Source organism: Lissotriton vulgaris, chromosome 6 (genome assembly GCF_964263255.1).
Source record: "Lissotriton vulgaris chromosome 6, aLisVul1.2, whole genome shotgun sequence".
Lineage (NCBI taxonomy): Eukaryota > Metazoa > Chordata > Amphibia > Caudata > Salamandridae > Lissotriton > Lissotriton vulgaris.
Genome location: NC_141694.1, coordinates 947,454,706 through 947,472,118, shown reverse-complemented (window position 1 = coordinate 947,472,118; position 17,413 = coordinate 947,454,706).

Sequence of the window (17,413 nt, the reverse complement as noted above, 5' to 3'; positions counted from 1 at the left end):
CGAACGTCAATTTGCATTTTCTGACACCAAGTTGATCTCTACCTTGCAGTGCTTTGGTTTGCAGCGTTATTTATCATCGGCTTTTCTTAATAAACCTGGTTGGATCTGCCTTCAGCATTAATACTAAGCATATAATAAAACTTTATCTTGCATGGCAGGAAAGCACCTTTTTGTATGGCCTGACCAGCAGGTTCTCCGCCATCGACATGTAGATACTTTGCAGCACTTCCGTTGTCTTCACCTGTTTACAGCCAGCGCTAAAATTTGAGCCTGTGGTTTACGGTGCACAGCACCGCACTTAATTGGTTTCCAGTGCTCAGCACAGTAGTTAATTGTCAACACCTCACTTAGGACAGTCTACCACATGTCGGTGCTGCTCATTTAATTTAGAGATGAGCAGAACAACAGTTGTTTATGAATACAATATACATTCAAAATCATTAATACCTACCTCCCCAGCCATTCCTTTAGCTTTGGGGATCTGGAATAATCTGAACTGTCACACTTGCAGGTGAGAGAGATGGTTAGTAGTTGTTCTGCAGTGATGACAGGGGCGATGGGTGGTACAGGCTGAGGTGGCCTCCTGGTCAGAACCCTGGCACTTATTCATTTACAAATTAAGCACTGTTGACAGCAGTTGAAGTTGCGCTTTGACTCCACATGCATGAAACTTTGATTCTGTACTTCGACAACGACACACGTGGCATGCACAAGCAGTTTTCTTAGGACCACAGCAAATTCTCTGAGACAGCACATTGTTCTTTGAGTTACTTATCCCATTCTCGTCACCAGTTGTAGCTTCCTCCCCAGCTTGGGTACCTGCCAATGACTACACCACACACTGAGATTAATATTACACATCTTTATTTGCCTGTGTGTAACTACAAACTGAACATTCTAAAACATGCTTTTATTGCATTCTGCTCTGACACCTACGTCACAGCTCTACAAGTCCGTTAGGAGCCAAAGGGGTTCCGTCACAAAATTCGCAAGACACTTCATAGTACTTGAAAGATGTCATCACAGTGCTTCTGACATTCTTGGTTTCAAGCAGGGTGTTCCAGAAAATATACCACAGAGTCAATTGGCTTGTGGTGGCCAAGCATTCATAGAGATTTCACTTTTGATCCTTTGATATTGGCTCTTCGCTTGTTAAATTGTTCATCCACTAATAGAGAACGTGAGCTATGTTTAGATCATTGTGAAAAAGGTTAGTTTTACCCGACTGATGATGTTTTGAATCAGTATGAGAGGAACCTAAGATTCAGACATTTGGTGTTTGTGCCTGACTCAGGAATGAATGGAGCAAAGCTACCATCTCGAGGACTGTGATTGAGCACCTCTAAGTGAGAATCCGCCCTAAACACCAATAATAACGCAGTGCAGTGAAGCCTCTTTTAGCATAGGGTAGCCAGCTTCTTAGCTGGTGTACAGGGCTACTTGATTTGGGACTGGAGCCTGGTCGGAGGAAGCCTCCTCCATCGCCTTCAGTGCACTGAATGCTATGGAGCACCCAGTGCTAAATCATTTATACCAACCTGATTCTGGGTCACTGTCATCAATAGAAAGTCATCCACTGAACCAAGCTTTCGTGTCCATCTCTGGGCGACAGACCCCTGGTGTCCCTCTGCTGCCGGTGTGAGGGATAGGAGGGAGCCTCCAACAGGAACCGCATGCCATTAGTGTCCCCACTGCCCACATTGTGCAACCGGGTGTAGGGATGGGTCATGATCCCTTGCAGATTAGCAGGACAAACAGATGACTAGAGTGGGCTCCAGAGGAATCACCAGGAGGCAAGCCAGTGGATATGGAGAGGTGTGGTGCAGCAACCAGAGCGTCTGACTCTGGAGCACAGGGTCACAGTTTGATTGTCAGTGGCAGCTCAGCTCATCATAATGTCACTCTGAGCAATAGTTCACTTAATCTCCCTGACTGCCCCCACCACCTTGAAACTTAAAGGGGTGATACGTTTCCGCTTTACAAGTGTGTTTTTTTTAGGAAGGTGCCTCATGAGCTCTGATCCCAGTGTGCCTGGACACTCTGGTTGTCATCAGGCTTTCATAGGCCTGGGCACTCTAGTCTCCAGGTCGGCCCAGGCCATCTGGTTACTGGCTGGCTGACCAGATGACCAGAGAGCTGGCTATCCAATCAGATGATCAGAGGACCAGCCGGCATGGCTTACTCTGACGTGTGCCTCCCCTGGATTCTGTAAGCCCCCACTTCGTGTAGGCTTCATTATCAAGGAAAAACAGCTTCATGGGCAGACCCAAGGGGAGATGGGGGTTGGTTGGAGCATAGCCTTCCTTGACTCCCCAGCTCTGGGCTCTAGGAAAGTGGAAGGCACTTACCCAGAGGTCCCTTAGAGGATGGACTGGGGTCACAGACTCTATGGCTTTTGCCTGGAAGGCAGGTCTGTGCAGGCTGGTGGTGCCATTCATTAGGCAGAGCCTCCTAGCCTGCGCAGGGTAGTGCCCCACCTACAAGGATGTGCCAGGTTCCAAGGTGTCCAATAGTTAGGTTTTTGTTAGCAAAAATGCCCCTCGTGACGTTTCATTCTCAAAGCCAATCTAGCCAACGTATGAGTAAGGGTGTTCCAACTCAACGAACCACATCACCAAACAAGCAGGCCTAATTTAAAATGCCCACAGCCCTACCTAGAATGCACTGTCACTCTCAGTTGCAAGAACAGAGTAGAGTCGCTTGACAGGTGCAGCCTGTGGCTTGCTTTTGCACTGTCAGTGCTTTCTATGGAGTCCACTAAGTCTACACATTGACTGTTCTCCTTATCCACAATTAGAAATACAGCTCATTTTTCATACATCACCCGCCGATGAGACTAGGTCCGTTTTCTCTCCCCTGCTAACAGCAGGTCCTTCTGTTTGCCATGCGCCTCTACTTGACCCCTTATTTCCCTTTCCACCTCACCACGACCCCGAGTTATCCTTTGACAGCGGCATGTGATCATGTCAAGAATGTGACAACATTTGGCTCACGTCCCCCCTATCAGTCGCACTTCGCCTTTCCTTTCACTTCCCTCCTTGGAGGAGGCCGGGCCCACGTTCTGTCGATCAGTGACACGTCCACCACTCCTTCAAACACTTTGCGTGGGAAACCTTTCGGGGACACATTTGCTGTGCGCCAGACCTGGAAAATACCTGTCATCAAGACCTTTAGGCTTGTCAGAGGAATATCTTCACGACGGCACAATCCTGCCCTTCTCGACCCCCTTTGGAAGGTGATGTTGAATGTGTGCAGCACAAGGAACCGATGAGAGCAAGCATTTTAAATACCCCAGCCCACTCCACCGTAACTTGGCCCAGGACTTAATTGGTGAATATTTAAGCCAAGGAATATAAAATGCTAATATTCTGGTCATAATTCGGTGACCTATGCATATTTTCTACAGGTATGAAATAGATTATAAATATAAGAGTATGTTAATCTAAAGATCTGAGGTCTGAGAGGCTCGTTACAAGTTGACCGGTTTTACCAGCTGGTAATTTAACTCCTGTGAAATGCGGAAACTACAAGTCAAATTGACCCCTCCATTCCCAGAAAGTAAGGCCAGAACGAGGGATAATCCGTCACTTAGGAATTTGTGCACCCAGTTAACCACCGGGGTGCCTCATTTATGAGCCCTTGCGTCACTTTTACGCCATTGGTGCGTCACTTTTTGTGACGCACCAGCGGAGTAAAAAATGTGCCTTGTTGCACCATATTTACAAAGAGACGCACCTAGGTAGATGCATCACTTTGCAAACCCCTGCCCCACATTGTACCTGCGCCAGGTATAATGTATGCAGGGGGGCGTTCTGACGCAAGAAAAGGTCATAGAAGTGATGCAGTGAAATCTATAAGATTTCACTGCGCCACTTCTAGGATGCAAATGCGTCAATTTCTTACGTCTGCCTCAGCAGGCGTAAGACTGATGCAGGCCCTTTCACATGGAGCTTGCCCCATGTGAAAGGACACATTGCTGGAGTTGCGTCACTTTTGTGACACACTCCAGCTATGGTTCACTTTTGCGCCATGCAGATACGTCAGAAATACTGAGGTATCTGTAACTCCTTGCACAATGATGCGTCATACTGTAAATATGACGCATCATTGGTGTTGCAAAGAGGGCGCAATGAGAAGTGACGCATCGCTGTTTTGACGCAGCGATGCGTCACTTTTCATAAATGAGGCCTAAGGTTTCTATCTTTCTTACCTCTTCCCTGTACAATTATTAACAGTTTTTTTCGAGTGAATTCTACATAATAAAATATCCTGGATGTGAACGAAATTCACATTTTATCATTTCAATTCAGATGCACAAGTTAATTTGTGCCAATCAGAAAGTTGTGTTCACTTGGAATGAGGGCTGAAGTTGTAAAAAACATACGCTGTTATAGGCGCGTGTATGTCCATTGATCCAATGAGCTATTTTTCCCTCTGTCTATGGGAGTGACATTTCGTGAACTTTCAAACTTGTGTGCCAAACCTGCTTAATATCGTCCCAAAAAAACTGACTGAAATAAATCCAACTTATGGAATTTACAGGATTTTTTGAAAGCATAAAGCATTCGCTTTTGTTAAATATTTTGGATATTTTGCCCTAAACCCTCAGTTTCCCATTTCCAGTAAGTAAACAAGCATTGTGCCCAAATATCAGCTTTTCATTTACAGTGAAAGAACGCACGCTGCCCATAATGCTTGTCAATTTCTGAAAGTAAACTGCTGTACTAAACTATAGTTATGTTATTCGCAGTAAATTCACCTCGTTCATCCTCAAACATTTTCTGATTATTTTTACTGGAGCCATTTTTCTTCAAATAGAAGTTGTATGTTTTTGATCCATTGTTATGTTAGTTCGAATCAGCTTCTTATTCTATGGAAACAATTTTGTTAATAGCTACTTCTCATTTCCCGAAAATACAATACTTTAGTCCGGACTCCTACTTGCACATATCCCACACATAGGGAAAACCAGATCTGGTGGTCAGGCCTTCTCCTACACAAGTCCTAAAGCATGGAACTACATCAAGCTACACAGTAGAGCCTCCTCCTCACACCTGTTCAGCACCAGGATACACTCCTGGGTGATAGTGTGCTCAACACATCTGCATAACAGATAATAACTAATACATACAGAAATGTGGTATGAGGCAAAGAGTTGGGGAAGTTAAGTCAAGGTATTTAGAAGACAGTGGTGTAGCAAGGGGGATGTGTGTGTGTGGGGGTGGGGGGGCAGTCTGCCATGGACAGTACGGGTTTTGGGGCAGGGGCCTCCCCTCAGCTCTTACGTGCCCGTCTTGGGGTGGCAATTGTCCAACTCCGCTCTTCAATGAGCTCTTAAATGCGCGGGTGGCAACAGTCCATGGAATCGGCCAGAACCCGCCACTCTTCAATGCAGCCACCGGGTGCCAGCTACGACACTAATAGGTCCCAGGCCATTAATATTCTATACATGAACTAAACCTTCCAGAGCAAGATATTTGTACTTGTTTCCAATAAGTTGCAAGACCAAATACTATCTGGAAGAGTTAAGGGCCAGCCACTAAAAGATCTTTCATTCATTAGAAATTGTTATGGGGATATCTTTAAGAATCTGAATTCAATAATTGAATGGTGTGAGAGGTGAGGAATGTTCTGCGAGTTAGGGGCACTGAAATCTGGCAACAAAGGTTGTTTATAGGCTGTGTGGAGCTACAGCAAACTGGAATTTAGAATGAAATGAGCTGCTGAAAGTCGGGCTATCCATATGAATGTCATCAAATGGTGTTGGAGGCAAAATACTAATGGCATATATGCCTATCCTTCAGCACCTTCCTTCTAATTTGGACTAGCACAATGACGAGATGAAAATGGCAAGAACATGCAACAAGTTAATCGTCATGCCATGGATTCTGAAAATTGGGTGCATTAAGTATGGAGAAGGGTAGATATGGGGGGTGAAAATAGTGTATGTTAAACTGGAAGCGACATAGAACGGTTAAATCAACCAGAGAGAATCAAAAGGGGGAGTAGAGTTGATTCGTTTATTCAATGCAAACAACTGATACATTTGTTAAACTGACCAATGACAGCAGCAATTTAGATGTATATTCTAGTTATATAAATGGTTTACATATTGACAAAATCAATATTTTGATGCTGTAATTTGGATGTATATCAATAACTTTGATTTAAGAAATCTCCTTTACACTGCGGGTGGGTAGGATTTTTTCCAAGATATATCTTGTTTGAGGAGCGTGTTGATTACTTAGGCAGCCCTTGAGAGAATGGAACGTCTTGGTGTGCAAAATCTTCATGATCAGCAGATATGGCTGGACGTTTGCTCCTTCCATATGTGTCGCTTAACCCCTTCAATGCTGGTGACGGAACCATTCCGTCATCAGTCACGGTTGGGCTGTGCTGATGACGGAATGGTTCCGTCACGACCACACCCATTTTCATAGGGGCCCAGCACAGGAGGAAAATATCGCCCGCAGCGATGCGGTTAAAGACTATGGGCCTTACTCACAAAGGTAAACTCACACCTTTGGTGTAAGTTTACTATTTTTTTTGCCATTCCTAGACTACGATTGTAGTTTTATGTGTAGTATTTTTTACAACTGCAGAGAGTGTCCTATCTTTTTATGTACGGAGTTTTCACCAGTCGTGCAGATACTACACATAAAACTACACACGAAGTTCATGAATAGCAAAAAAAAAGTAAACTTACACCAAAAGTGTAAGTTTAAGTTTATGAGTAAGACTCTTTATCCTGAATATCCCTTGCTTATTAGGGTCCTATTGTTAATGACCAAATGCCACATAATGAGTTATTCGTTAGTGCCCACTGTGGAATTTAAGTTTACGAACTGAACATCATCTGCACCAGCTTGTCACCCACGTATAACCTGCACGGCAGCCATTTTGGGTACCATGGTCTCCCCGTTCACGATCGATCACCAGCGCGCTCCCCTGACCCTGCGAGCGTCCTCTGCGCACCCTGGCTGCCCCCCCTCCCTCACATGCACAAGTCCGCATGACCCTGTCCTTGGGAGTCACGCACGCGCCTGACCAACACCTCCTTTCCTTTCATGAATACCCCTCTGTTGGTAAACACTCCCTCTGCGCTTGATTGTCCACGCGGCATGAGTACCTCTCCTTTGATGACCCCTTCCACCGAGTCCGATTGTCCACACAGGTCCGAGGCCATCGCCTAAGCCGGGAGATACAGTTTACTGCCCACTATTGTAAGGAGTCGCTCCTCTTCAAAGGGCCCACTATTGATCCTGGCCTCCCCACCCCTTGGGATACGATCAGGCGCACACATCCTAAGAATCGGCGGAACACTCAGCTGCGTGATAGTCCCCTCCTCTTATCTGCAGGTTAAGGACCTCTATTGTGGATGCATGTGGGGGTGGGATTGACACGAGGATTACGGGGATGTCTTTTTCCTTACTTCACAATGTCTTGATTGTAATAAAGAGTGGTCACATGCCATAAACCAGTGTATAAGAGGCCAGGCCTCAGAGAGGCTGTTAGAGCACCTCGAGACGATACCTTGTTGTCTGATCTGATTTGTTCTGCTCCGTCGGAATAAAAACTTCTGTTTCCTGCCTTCAAGTCTCCAGCGCCTGCCTCTTTGTTTGATAACTAGAGTGGTATAGAGGCGGATAACGCCGGGCAACTCTGAAAAAGGTCATCAGCCCTACCCTTTTTCTACAATTGGCGTCCCAAAGTGTGGGGCCCATCAGCGACACGTGGATCCAGTGGGAGAGGTCCCGACGACAGAGTGAACGACTGCAATGATCGGGAGAGCTCCTGTCCGATAGACCCTCGTCTGACAGCCGATCATCCGAACTTCACTAGTTCTGAACAGACCTCTCTCGAGTGATCTACGGTCCTGACTGGGAACCATCAGGAGTGCCGCGAACAGACGAAGAATAGAGGACGATCGGGCGCTGGATTCGGAAGACAGGAAACTGTCCATGCGGTCCGGGTAAGGTCGTGTAAACGCGACAAAATTACGAAATGATTGTTTGATTTGGATAATACTAGTATTACGCTTTGTTGATTCTTCTGGAGATTCACCGTCTGCAAACGGAGAAACAACAGGCTCTCTCTTTGCAAGCAGTGAAGGATAGGTAACGCAGACTTTTGTCCCCATTGTAACCCGTCGTGCCTATCTTCCTCCCCCACTGTTTTCCCGAACCGTTGTTCGTGGATTGTTGTCTGGAGATTCTCTGTCTGCAAACAGGGAAGAACAAGGTCTCTCTTTGCAGGTAGAGAAAAAGTAGGTAACGCAAACTTTTAACCCGTCGTACCTACTTATTCTCCCCACTGATTGTTTGATTGACCGTACATTAAGTGTTCGGTATTGGTTCTTTTTGAGGTATTCACCGCCTGCAAACAACGGAGAATAGAAATATTCTATCTAGTCTTTGCACGCCGTGATAAGATAGGTAGTGCAGACCTTTGTCCCCGTTGTAACCCGTCATGCCTATCTTCTCCCCACTGATTGGTAGCCTGTTTAGCCCGGACCGCTTATTAGAGATGAACCATCCAGCTCCGCTGGAGGGCACCCCTAATAAGGACATGTTCACTAAGCATGGACTAGTCGCTATAGCTTATACTAAGTTATGGCATAAATACACAAAGAAGAACCCCGAAAGTCAGTGGCCACTGATAGGTTCCTTTGATGATCATAAAATAAAAACATTAGAAATAGCGCTCCAGAAAAATAAGACTACGCCCACTATGCTCGATAGTATCGGCATGTGGCGCAAAGAAACGGAACAACGAAGAAAAAGAGAAGAAGCAAAAATAGGGAAAGAATTACGAAAGGCAGCCCACCTAGCCGCTAAGCAACTAGAAGAAGAAATAAAATGAAGAAAAGAAGCTACACAAAAACAAGAATCAGGGCTGACAGGTCAATGTCCTGTTAGGACCCCCTCTACGCTCTACCCTGAATTGCCCTCCAAACAACGGGCGAACGATGAGTTACTGCTAGGTCCCCCAATCATCTACATGCCCCCTCCATACGCCCCCTGCCAACAACACCTACAAGCCCTGGGGGCGAACGAGAGTGACCTTAGCGCTAGTGCACCAGCCCTCGCGGCCCCCGCACCAGGCGCATTAGCAACAACACCAGGTGGCCCCGAGGCTAGCGAGCAATCACGGTCAGATCAAACAGACTGAGTAAAGATGAACGGGATGGGATTGACAAAATAGCAAAGACACTAGTCGAGCGGAAGGAAAGCGAAGAATACACAATGAACATGTATAATTCACATGCCGACAGCCACAGACGGCATTTCATTTTACGATTCAGCTACCACACCCTGAACGCATATGAGGATAGGTATCAGAGTAAGGGCCCCGCCAAACTGACAACGCTGTATAGAAAGATTGATGTTGGAGATGGGACGGAACGTGATGCGACGGACCTCTTCATGCAAATGCTTGAAGTCTTCCGCCACCTCACGGAACAGAAACCAGAAGTCAAGGTTACAGTCCCTGAAACAACCGAGTCCTCAGTAGAAGTAACCAACTCTATGATGCCCATCAGAGAGGCGGCCCCTTACTGGGTTCCGCCACGTGGTCAGGGAACAAACGACGATATTAACCATGAAGATGCAAAGGGGAGGGTTGTGTACAATTGGGTTTACCAACCATGGGACCGACAAGATATCTTAACTTTTAGGCAAACTCTGCCCGATTTAAGAAAGAACCCGACAGCATTCTATACCGAATTAGGCACAGCCTTGGGTTCGACGATAATGACTTTAGCGGACATTGACTTGTTTTTCGGGTTATGCCTGCCAGCTGACGTGTGGAAGCAAATCCGGAAGGCTGACCACACGGATCTGTTCGGACATACCTGGAAGCAACTCAGTGATCTAGATAGACAGCGAGAGCCCGGAAAGAAACCAGTAAAAGACATATTAGAACTCCCAGACAAATTAGTTCAGAAGTTAAAGACACTGATCCCAGAGAAAAAGGTAGACTGGTCGATAGTCACGGCCTGTCGTCAGAAACCCCAGGAAGATGTATCGGAATACTTCTCCCGATTCGAGACAGTGTTCTCCGACTACAGTGGCCAAGACATGACCACCGCAACCGGACAACACCTGTTTGTACAAAATATGTAAAGGGCCTATCACAAGAGGTCTCCCAAAAGCTGCAGACGAGTGAGAGTAGTTGGGGGGCCTCCAAACCCGCAGCTATCCTTCAGATGGCTCAGTATTACGAGCACCAGAAAAATGAGAGTGATAGGGCATCCGAGAAAAAGAAGAAAGATTTGAAAGAAAGGGTGATGATAGCTCAGATACAAGGTATAGTGGCCGGACGGGAACCCCACAGGGGGAACTACCAATCGACTACCCCTAGAAATCCACCTCCCAAAGACCACACCCCAACACCCCACATTGGACGTAGAGACATTAGCGAGGACCAATGCGCCTTCTGCAAAGGATTCGGCCATTGGAAATCCCTGTGTCCGGTTCTGTTAGAGATGAACAGAAATAGGGACCCCAAGGACGTAGCGGGTGGGCCAAGAAATAGGGGACAAGGACGAGGGCACACAAACGACACCAACAATGACAGATCAGGGAGATCGAACACATTTGACCGTCCCCGACAGAACCAGTATCAACTATCCGACGGTGAGAATGCCCCCGATTTTGCATAGGACTGCCAGGGGCAAGGGAGGGATCCAGTCGAGCTCTGTGTTGACCAGCAAGGTCCTTACGTCACTGCTAAGGTCCTGGGTACAGAGTCTCCATTTTTGGTAGACACTGGGGCGACACGTAGTGTGTTATCAAAACGACTGATTCCAAGGGCACCCTTGTCCGGCTCACACATTACATCGATAGGTTTCGATGGGACGCCCTCCACTAACCCCCTGTCCGTGCCTATCACCTTTGACCTAGAAAGCAACACCACTGACACAACATTTCTGCTCTCCTCCAACTCCCCTGACGCCATTATGGGCATTGACTTACTGAAGCATTTCCGAGCTACCATTAGGTGTTCCCCAGATGGAGTCCGAGTCATCCTGTACGACAACCCAGGCATGCGCAAATCCTGCCCTGCACGACACATGTGCTCAGGAACTGACGCTGATCTGTCCTTGCTCGACACCCTGCCCCCGTACCTATGGGCCAAGAATGACTCTGATGTGGGACGAATGATGATTGACCCCATTCATATAACTGTAAGACAGGACGCTATAATCCCGAAACTCCCACAGTATCGGATATCGCCCGAGGGCGAGAAGGCACTGGTAGCAATCATTCTCTGGTGGATGCAGGAGTGGTCGAAGAAGTGGTTAGCAATGTCTGCAACAGCCCTATCCTACCCATTGTTAAAAAGCAAGGCGAGGGAGATGAGAAAGCGTACCGCTTCATCATCGACCTGCGAGAGATTAACAAAGTGGTTGTACCCCAATACCCCGTAGTCTCAGACATCACCACCATTTTGACCCTCATTCCGTCCACTGCCACCACCTTCACTGTTATTGACCTCAAGAATGCGTTTTTCTCTATCCCCATCCACCCAGACAGCCGTTATCTCTTCGGCTTCACCCTAAAATCCCGCTCGTACCGATTTTGTAGAGCTCCCCAGGGGTACACTGAAAGTCCCAGCATTTACAGCCAGGCCCTCAAAAGACAGCTGGACGCCGTCCAGCTACCAGAAGGAGTGGTGTTGATCCAATATGTCGATGATATCCTTTTGTCGGCTGACACCACCCCACTTGCAATCACAGCCACTATCCAACTCCTACACTTTCTCGCAGAAAATGGCCACAAAGTCTCCAAAAAGAAACTACAGTTCTGCCAGCCACAAGTGACATACCTAGGCCATCTCCTGTCCAAAGAAGGGAGGAAACTTACGCCCGGCCGAATCCAGACCATCCTAGATACCCCATCCCAAAAACACAAAAGCAAGTCCGCTCTTTGGTTGGCCTTACCTCTTTTTGCAGACAATGGTTACCAAATTTCAGCCTCATTGTAAAACCCCTACTTGCCTTGTTGACCAAAGATGCTTCCTTGGACCCCTGAGTGTCAAGCATCCTTTAAGGAGCTACGGGATGTCCTTTGCTCGGCCCCTGTCCTGGGAACACCGGATGACTCCAAGCCCTTTTCCCTTTTCATCCACGAAAGGGAGGGGTGTGCATTGTCCGCTCTAACACAGTCTATCGGTCCTAAGCAGCGCCCTTGTGCCTACTTCTCTGCCACTCTTGACCCTGTAGCCAGAGCTTTGCCTGCCTGCCTTCGAGCAGTAGCTGCCGCTGCTGTCTCTATCCGTCAGAGCGAGGGAATCGGACTTTCGAACTCCCTCACTGTGTTAGTACCCCATGCGGTCGACACCCTTTTGAACCAAACCAAGACTCAACACCTGACTAGTGCACGACTGACGGGGTACGAATTGACGCTACTTGCACCCCACATCACACTAAAGAGATGCACGACCTTGAATCCTGCCACACTGTTGCCCCTGCCTGAAAATGACCCCGACGTGCCTCCCATACACGACTGTGTAACCCTAATTTCTAATTTAAAACACTTGTAGAGCGCGGCGTACACCTTGCGGTTTCTTGGCGCTGGAGGTTCAGTAACTGAGGGAGAAAGACCATGGAAGGGTGAAGTAAGTTTTAGGCGGGGAAAGCCTCACGGACGAACAAACTAGGAGTAGAATTGACCTCCGAGACACTGCTTTTACAGACCCTGATGGAGAGCTATGGGTAGACGGCTCATGCATCAAACTCCCAGATGGCACCACTTCAGCTGCCTATGCAGTCACGACAGCCCGGACAGTAGTTGAGACAGCCCGCATCACACAACGATCTGCACAGGCAGCGGAACTGATAGCCCTCACACGAGCATGCATCATAGCCACAGGAACCACCGCGAACGTATATACAGACAGCCAGTATGCCTTCGGGGTGGTTCACCATTTTGGGCTCCTGTGGAGGGAAAGGGGATTCCTGACGTCCCACGGCACCCCCATCCTTCACGGAGATCTGGTCTTTGCTTTGATTGAAGCAGTTCTCCTCCCCAAACGATTAGCAGTGATCAAATGCCAGGCACACAAGAAGGTGACAGACTTAGTCGGACAAGGGAACGCACTGGCCGACATCACTGCACGAACCACAGCTGAGAATACGACGGTGACACGCATATATGTGACCAGGTCACAAGCAGAGAAATGGACTAACGCAAGGGAAATGATTAGGGACATCCAGTCGGCCAGCACCTCTCACGAACTGACCGAGTGGGCAAGGGTGGGTTTGAAGGACGATGAGGGCTGCTGGCGGACAAAAGACGCAAAGAGATGGCTGCTGCCTGACTCATACCTGATCCCGATACTGACTATGGCACATTCCCCCGCACACATAGGATCTGCACCCATGATCGAACTCATTTCCAAAGTCTGGTACAACGACAAAATCCCCGACTCAGCCAAACGCCTGGTCCAGCAGTGCCTTATCTGTTTACAACATAACCCCGGGAAAGGAACTGTGGTGCCCCGGGGAGGGTTTGGGATCCCCGATCACCCCTTTGAGGTCCTCCAGATGGATTACATCCAGCTAGAGAGATGCCAAGGCTTGAAGTATGTACTAGTCATTGTATGTGCCTTCAGCAAATGGGTAGAGGCCTATCCAACCCGTGACAACACTGCCATGACTACTGCCAAAGTACTACTGAAAGAGTTCTTCCCTCGCTATGGGCTTTGTCGAATTTTATGGAGCGACAATGGCCCCCACTTCATAGCTGAGGTTATCCAACTAATCTTAAAAGGGTTGGGGGTGAAGCAAAGGTTTCATGCGGTCTTCCACCCCCAATCCGCCGGTCTGGTGGAGCGACATAATGCCACATTGAAGTTGAAGTTGTCAAAAATAGTGGCCACCACCGGACTTAAGTGGCCAGATGCCCTCCCACTGGCTTTGCTGTCGATGCGCTCCACTCCCACCAAACACCATTTGACCCGCTACGAGGTTGTATTCGGGCGACCGATGAACCTCTGGACTGCCCCCAAACCGACCTCCATTCATGACGTCCCGGACGTCCTGCTGTCTGATTATTTGTGCAAGTTGACTAAAACGTTGTCTGTAATTCATCAACAGGTGCAGCAGGCCATCCCCGATGCTTCCAGGGGCCCAGGCCACGACATCCACCCGGGGGACTTTGTGCTAGTCCGAAACTTTCAACGGGCCAAAAGTCTGGAACCCCGGTGGACAGGCCCCTGGCAAGTGCTGATCACCACCCGGACGGCGCTTCGAGTGGAGGGGAAGCGGCACTGGCTGCACGCACACCACTGCAGGAAGGTCTCCTCGACCCTGGTCACGACAGAAAACGTCAACACCCAAGAAGAGCTCCTGAACAAAGACCGGCCAGCATTGAACTGTTATCCCGACACCGAGGCACTTGAACTTGCAAAATTCCCTGATTCCACTGTGCCATCCAGAGAAGGGTATTTCCTGCGTCGAAAGGAGGGAGCTTCGGCTAAGTAGGCCACGGACTAAGTTAAATCTCAGAACGGTGACCTAAACACAACCAAGGGTTACCGGGAGAGAAGCTAAACGAAGTCTGTGGTTCTGCCTGCTACCGAGCACCTTGAAGATGATGGAAGCGCCAGATAAGAAGATGATGGAAGCGCCAGATAAGAAGATGATGGAAGCAACAGGAAATACCCGCTACAGGAACCCAAAGACTGACAATCTGCACAAATCAAAGACAATCGCCTTCTTCGTCGTCTTTCTCTTTTGCCTCCTCCTCATGACCTCCTTCTGGATTTGGAGGAAAACACACCCGCTCGTCAAGTATTGCTGCCCACTGCTCAGCCAACCCCTACGAGAGAGCATCACTTAATCTCCCTGTCACCTCACCTCCGAGAAAGGCGCAGGGAGTTCTGGAACAATTCCTTCGTGCAACTGTTGCACCAACACAACCTTGCTGCAAATGCCACGAACTGCTGGATCTGCGGGTTGCTCCCGCACGCCACTGGACACTCAATCCCTTTCATCCCTTCTCCTTTCTCAGTTCACGGCTCCTGCCTCGCCTGGCTGATCCCACATGCAAGAGAGCCACAAGGACAACGCCACTTCCGGCCAAACAGTATCACACTTCTACTATGGGTTCTGGCTGAACAAAACCGGAAGGACCTCTGCTCCCCTGTGTCCTGTACCCTCGGGTGCCACCTTCCTCAAGAACATCCCAGCCAAAGAACGTGTTGAAGTGCAAGTGCTCCACAATCCGGCTAGACCCACCTTCTCTCACCTGCAAAAACAAACTGCCGCCACCCTGACTGTGGCTCTGTCTGTTATCAATATCACAGGACTTGTGTGTCTCGAAGGCCAGGGAACGCAGCTGGTGGGTCACAGTTCTTGCCGCATCACCAGAACATTGGACTCAGTTGATCCTCCTTCCTTTGTTGCTTCTCCAAATATGTACTTTGTTTGTGGCACCAAAGCTTACACCTGGCTCCCGAAAGGTTGGAAGGGCACCTGCTACATCGCCTTCGTTCTCCCTCCCACATATGTAGCCCCTGCTAACCATCACCGGCAGAGGCGCGCAAGTGACATTGAACAAGCCGACTCCACTGGAGCACAGTTCCTGGATGCAGCAAAGGGACTTGTTCCCCTGTGGGGCCCAATGGCGAACAGTCGCGCTATCCGACACCTGACCCAGGCAGTGGAAACCACGATCAACATCACGGCTGGCATCCTCACTAACAACACGGCTGAGCTTCAGGCGGTCCGCCTTGTGGCCCTTCAAAACCGCCTTGTTCTAGATGTGGTTCTAGCCGATCGAGGAGGAGTATGCCGCATCATCGGATCTAGCTGTTGCACCTACATGCCAGATAACTCGCCCTCAGTCTACAAAGCAATTGAACACCTCCACAGACTTTCCTCAGAGGTTCATCAAGAACAAGAGGGATGGTCGCTTGGGAGCTGGTTCTGGGGCACCTTGAAGGACTGGGGTTGGAGGTTGCTTTCCTTTGTATTGATACCTGTTGTGATACTATGTGGGTGTTGTTTAGGTGTTCAATGCCTGCCATCCTTGTGCGCACTTGTCTCTAACTGTGTGTGCCCAAAGACTTTGGACTTCGGAAATGAACGCATGAGCCCCCTCTATGAGGTAGAAATACGTGGCCTTATGGGGATAAATCCGAATTGACAAGTTGGCGAGACATGTTAAAAGGGAGGACTGTGGAATTTAAGTTTACGAACTGAACATGATCTGCGCCAGCTTGTCACCCACGTATAACCTGCACGGCAGCCATTTTGGGTACCATGGTCTCCCCGTTCACGATCGATCACCAGCGCGCTCCCCTGACCCTGCGAGCGTCCTCCGCGCACCCTGGCTGCCCCCCCTCCCTCACATGCACAAGTCCGCATGACCCTGTCCTTGGGAGTCACGCTCGCGCCTGACCAACACCTCCTTTCCTTTCATGAATACCCCTCTGTTGGTAAACTCTCCCTCTGCGCTTGATTGTCCACGCGGCATGAGTACCTCTCCTTTGATGACCCCTTCCACCGAGTCCAATTGCCCACACAGGTCCGAGGCCATCGCCTAAGCCGGGAGATACAGTTTACTGCCCACTATTGTATGGAGTCGCTCCTCTTCAAAGGGCCCACTATTGATCCTGGCCTCCCCACCCCTTGGGATACGATCAGGCGCACACATCCTAAGAATCGGCAGAACACTCAGCTGCGTGATAGTCCCCTCCTCTTATCTGCAGGTTAAGGACCTCTATTGTGGATGCATGTGGGGGTGGGATTGACACGAGGATTACGGGGATGTCTTTTTCCTTACTTCACAATGTCTTGATTGTAATAAAGAGTGGTCACATGCCATAAACCAGTGTATAAGAGGCCAGGCCTCAGAGAGGCTGTTAGAGCACCTCGAGACGATACCTTGTTGTCTGATCTGATGTGTTCTGCTCCGTCGGAATAAAAACTTCTGTTTCCTGCCTTCAAGTCTCCAGCGCCTGCCTCTTTGTTTCATAACTAGAGTGGTATAGAGGCGGATAACGCCGGGCAACTCTGAAAAAGGTCATCAGCCCTACCCTTTTTCTACACCTTCATGCGTGGACTGCATTATTGGAAAAGGGGTGTTATGAAGCCTTTAACACAGAATAAACAAAATTGTTTATGAAACCAATCAAAATGATTGTTAACACAGATGCTTGCAACAAAGTGGCTTTAAAAAGTGTGTTTCTCAAATCTTAGCAACTGTTGTAGCCCAGAGATAAGGGACCATCAGACACAAGCATCAACGGTTTTTGAGAGCGCAAACGGTGCAATTTGCAAAAATCGTCCATTTGCGCTCGCAAATTGATCTTTAGCGATGCATGAAAGTGTTTGGCAAGTGCTACGCAAACAAATGATGGACGGAATGCTGAATAAATCATACATTCACCCCCAGTCAAGAGA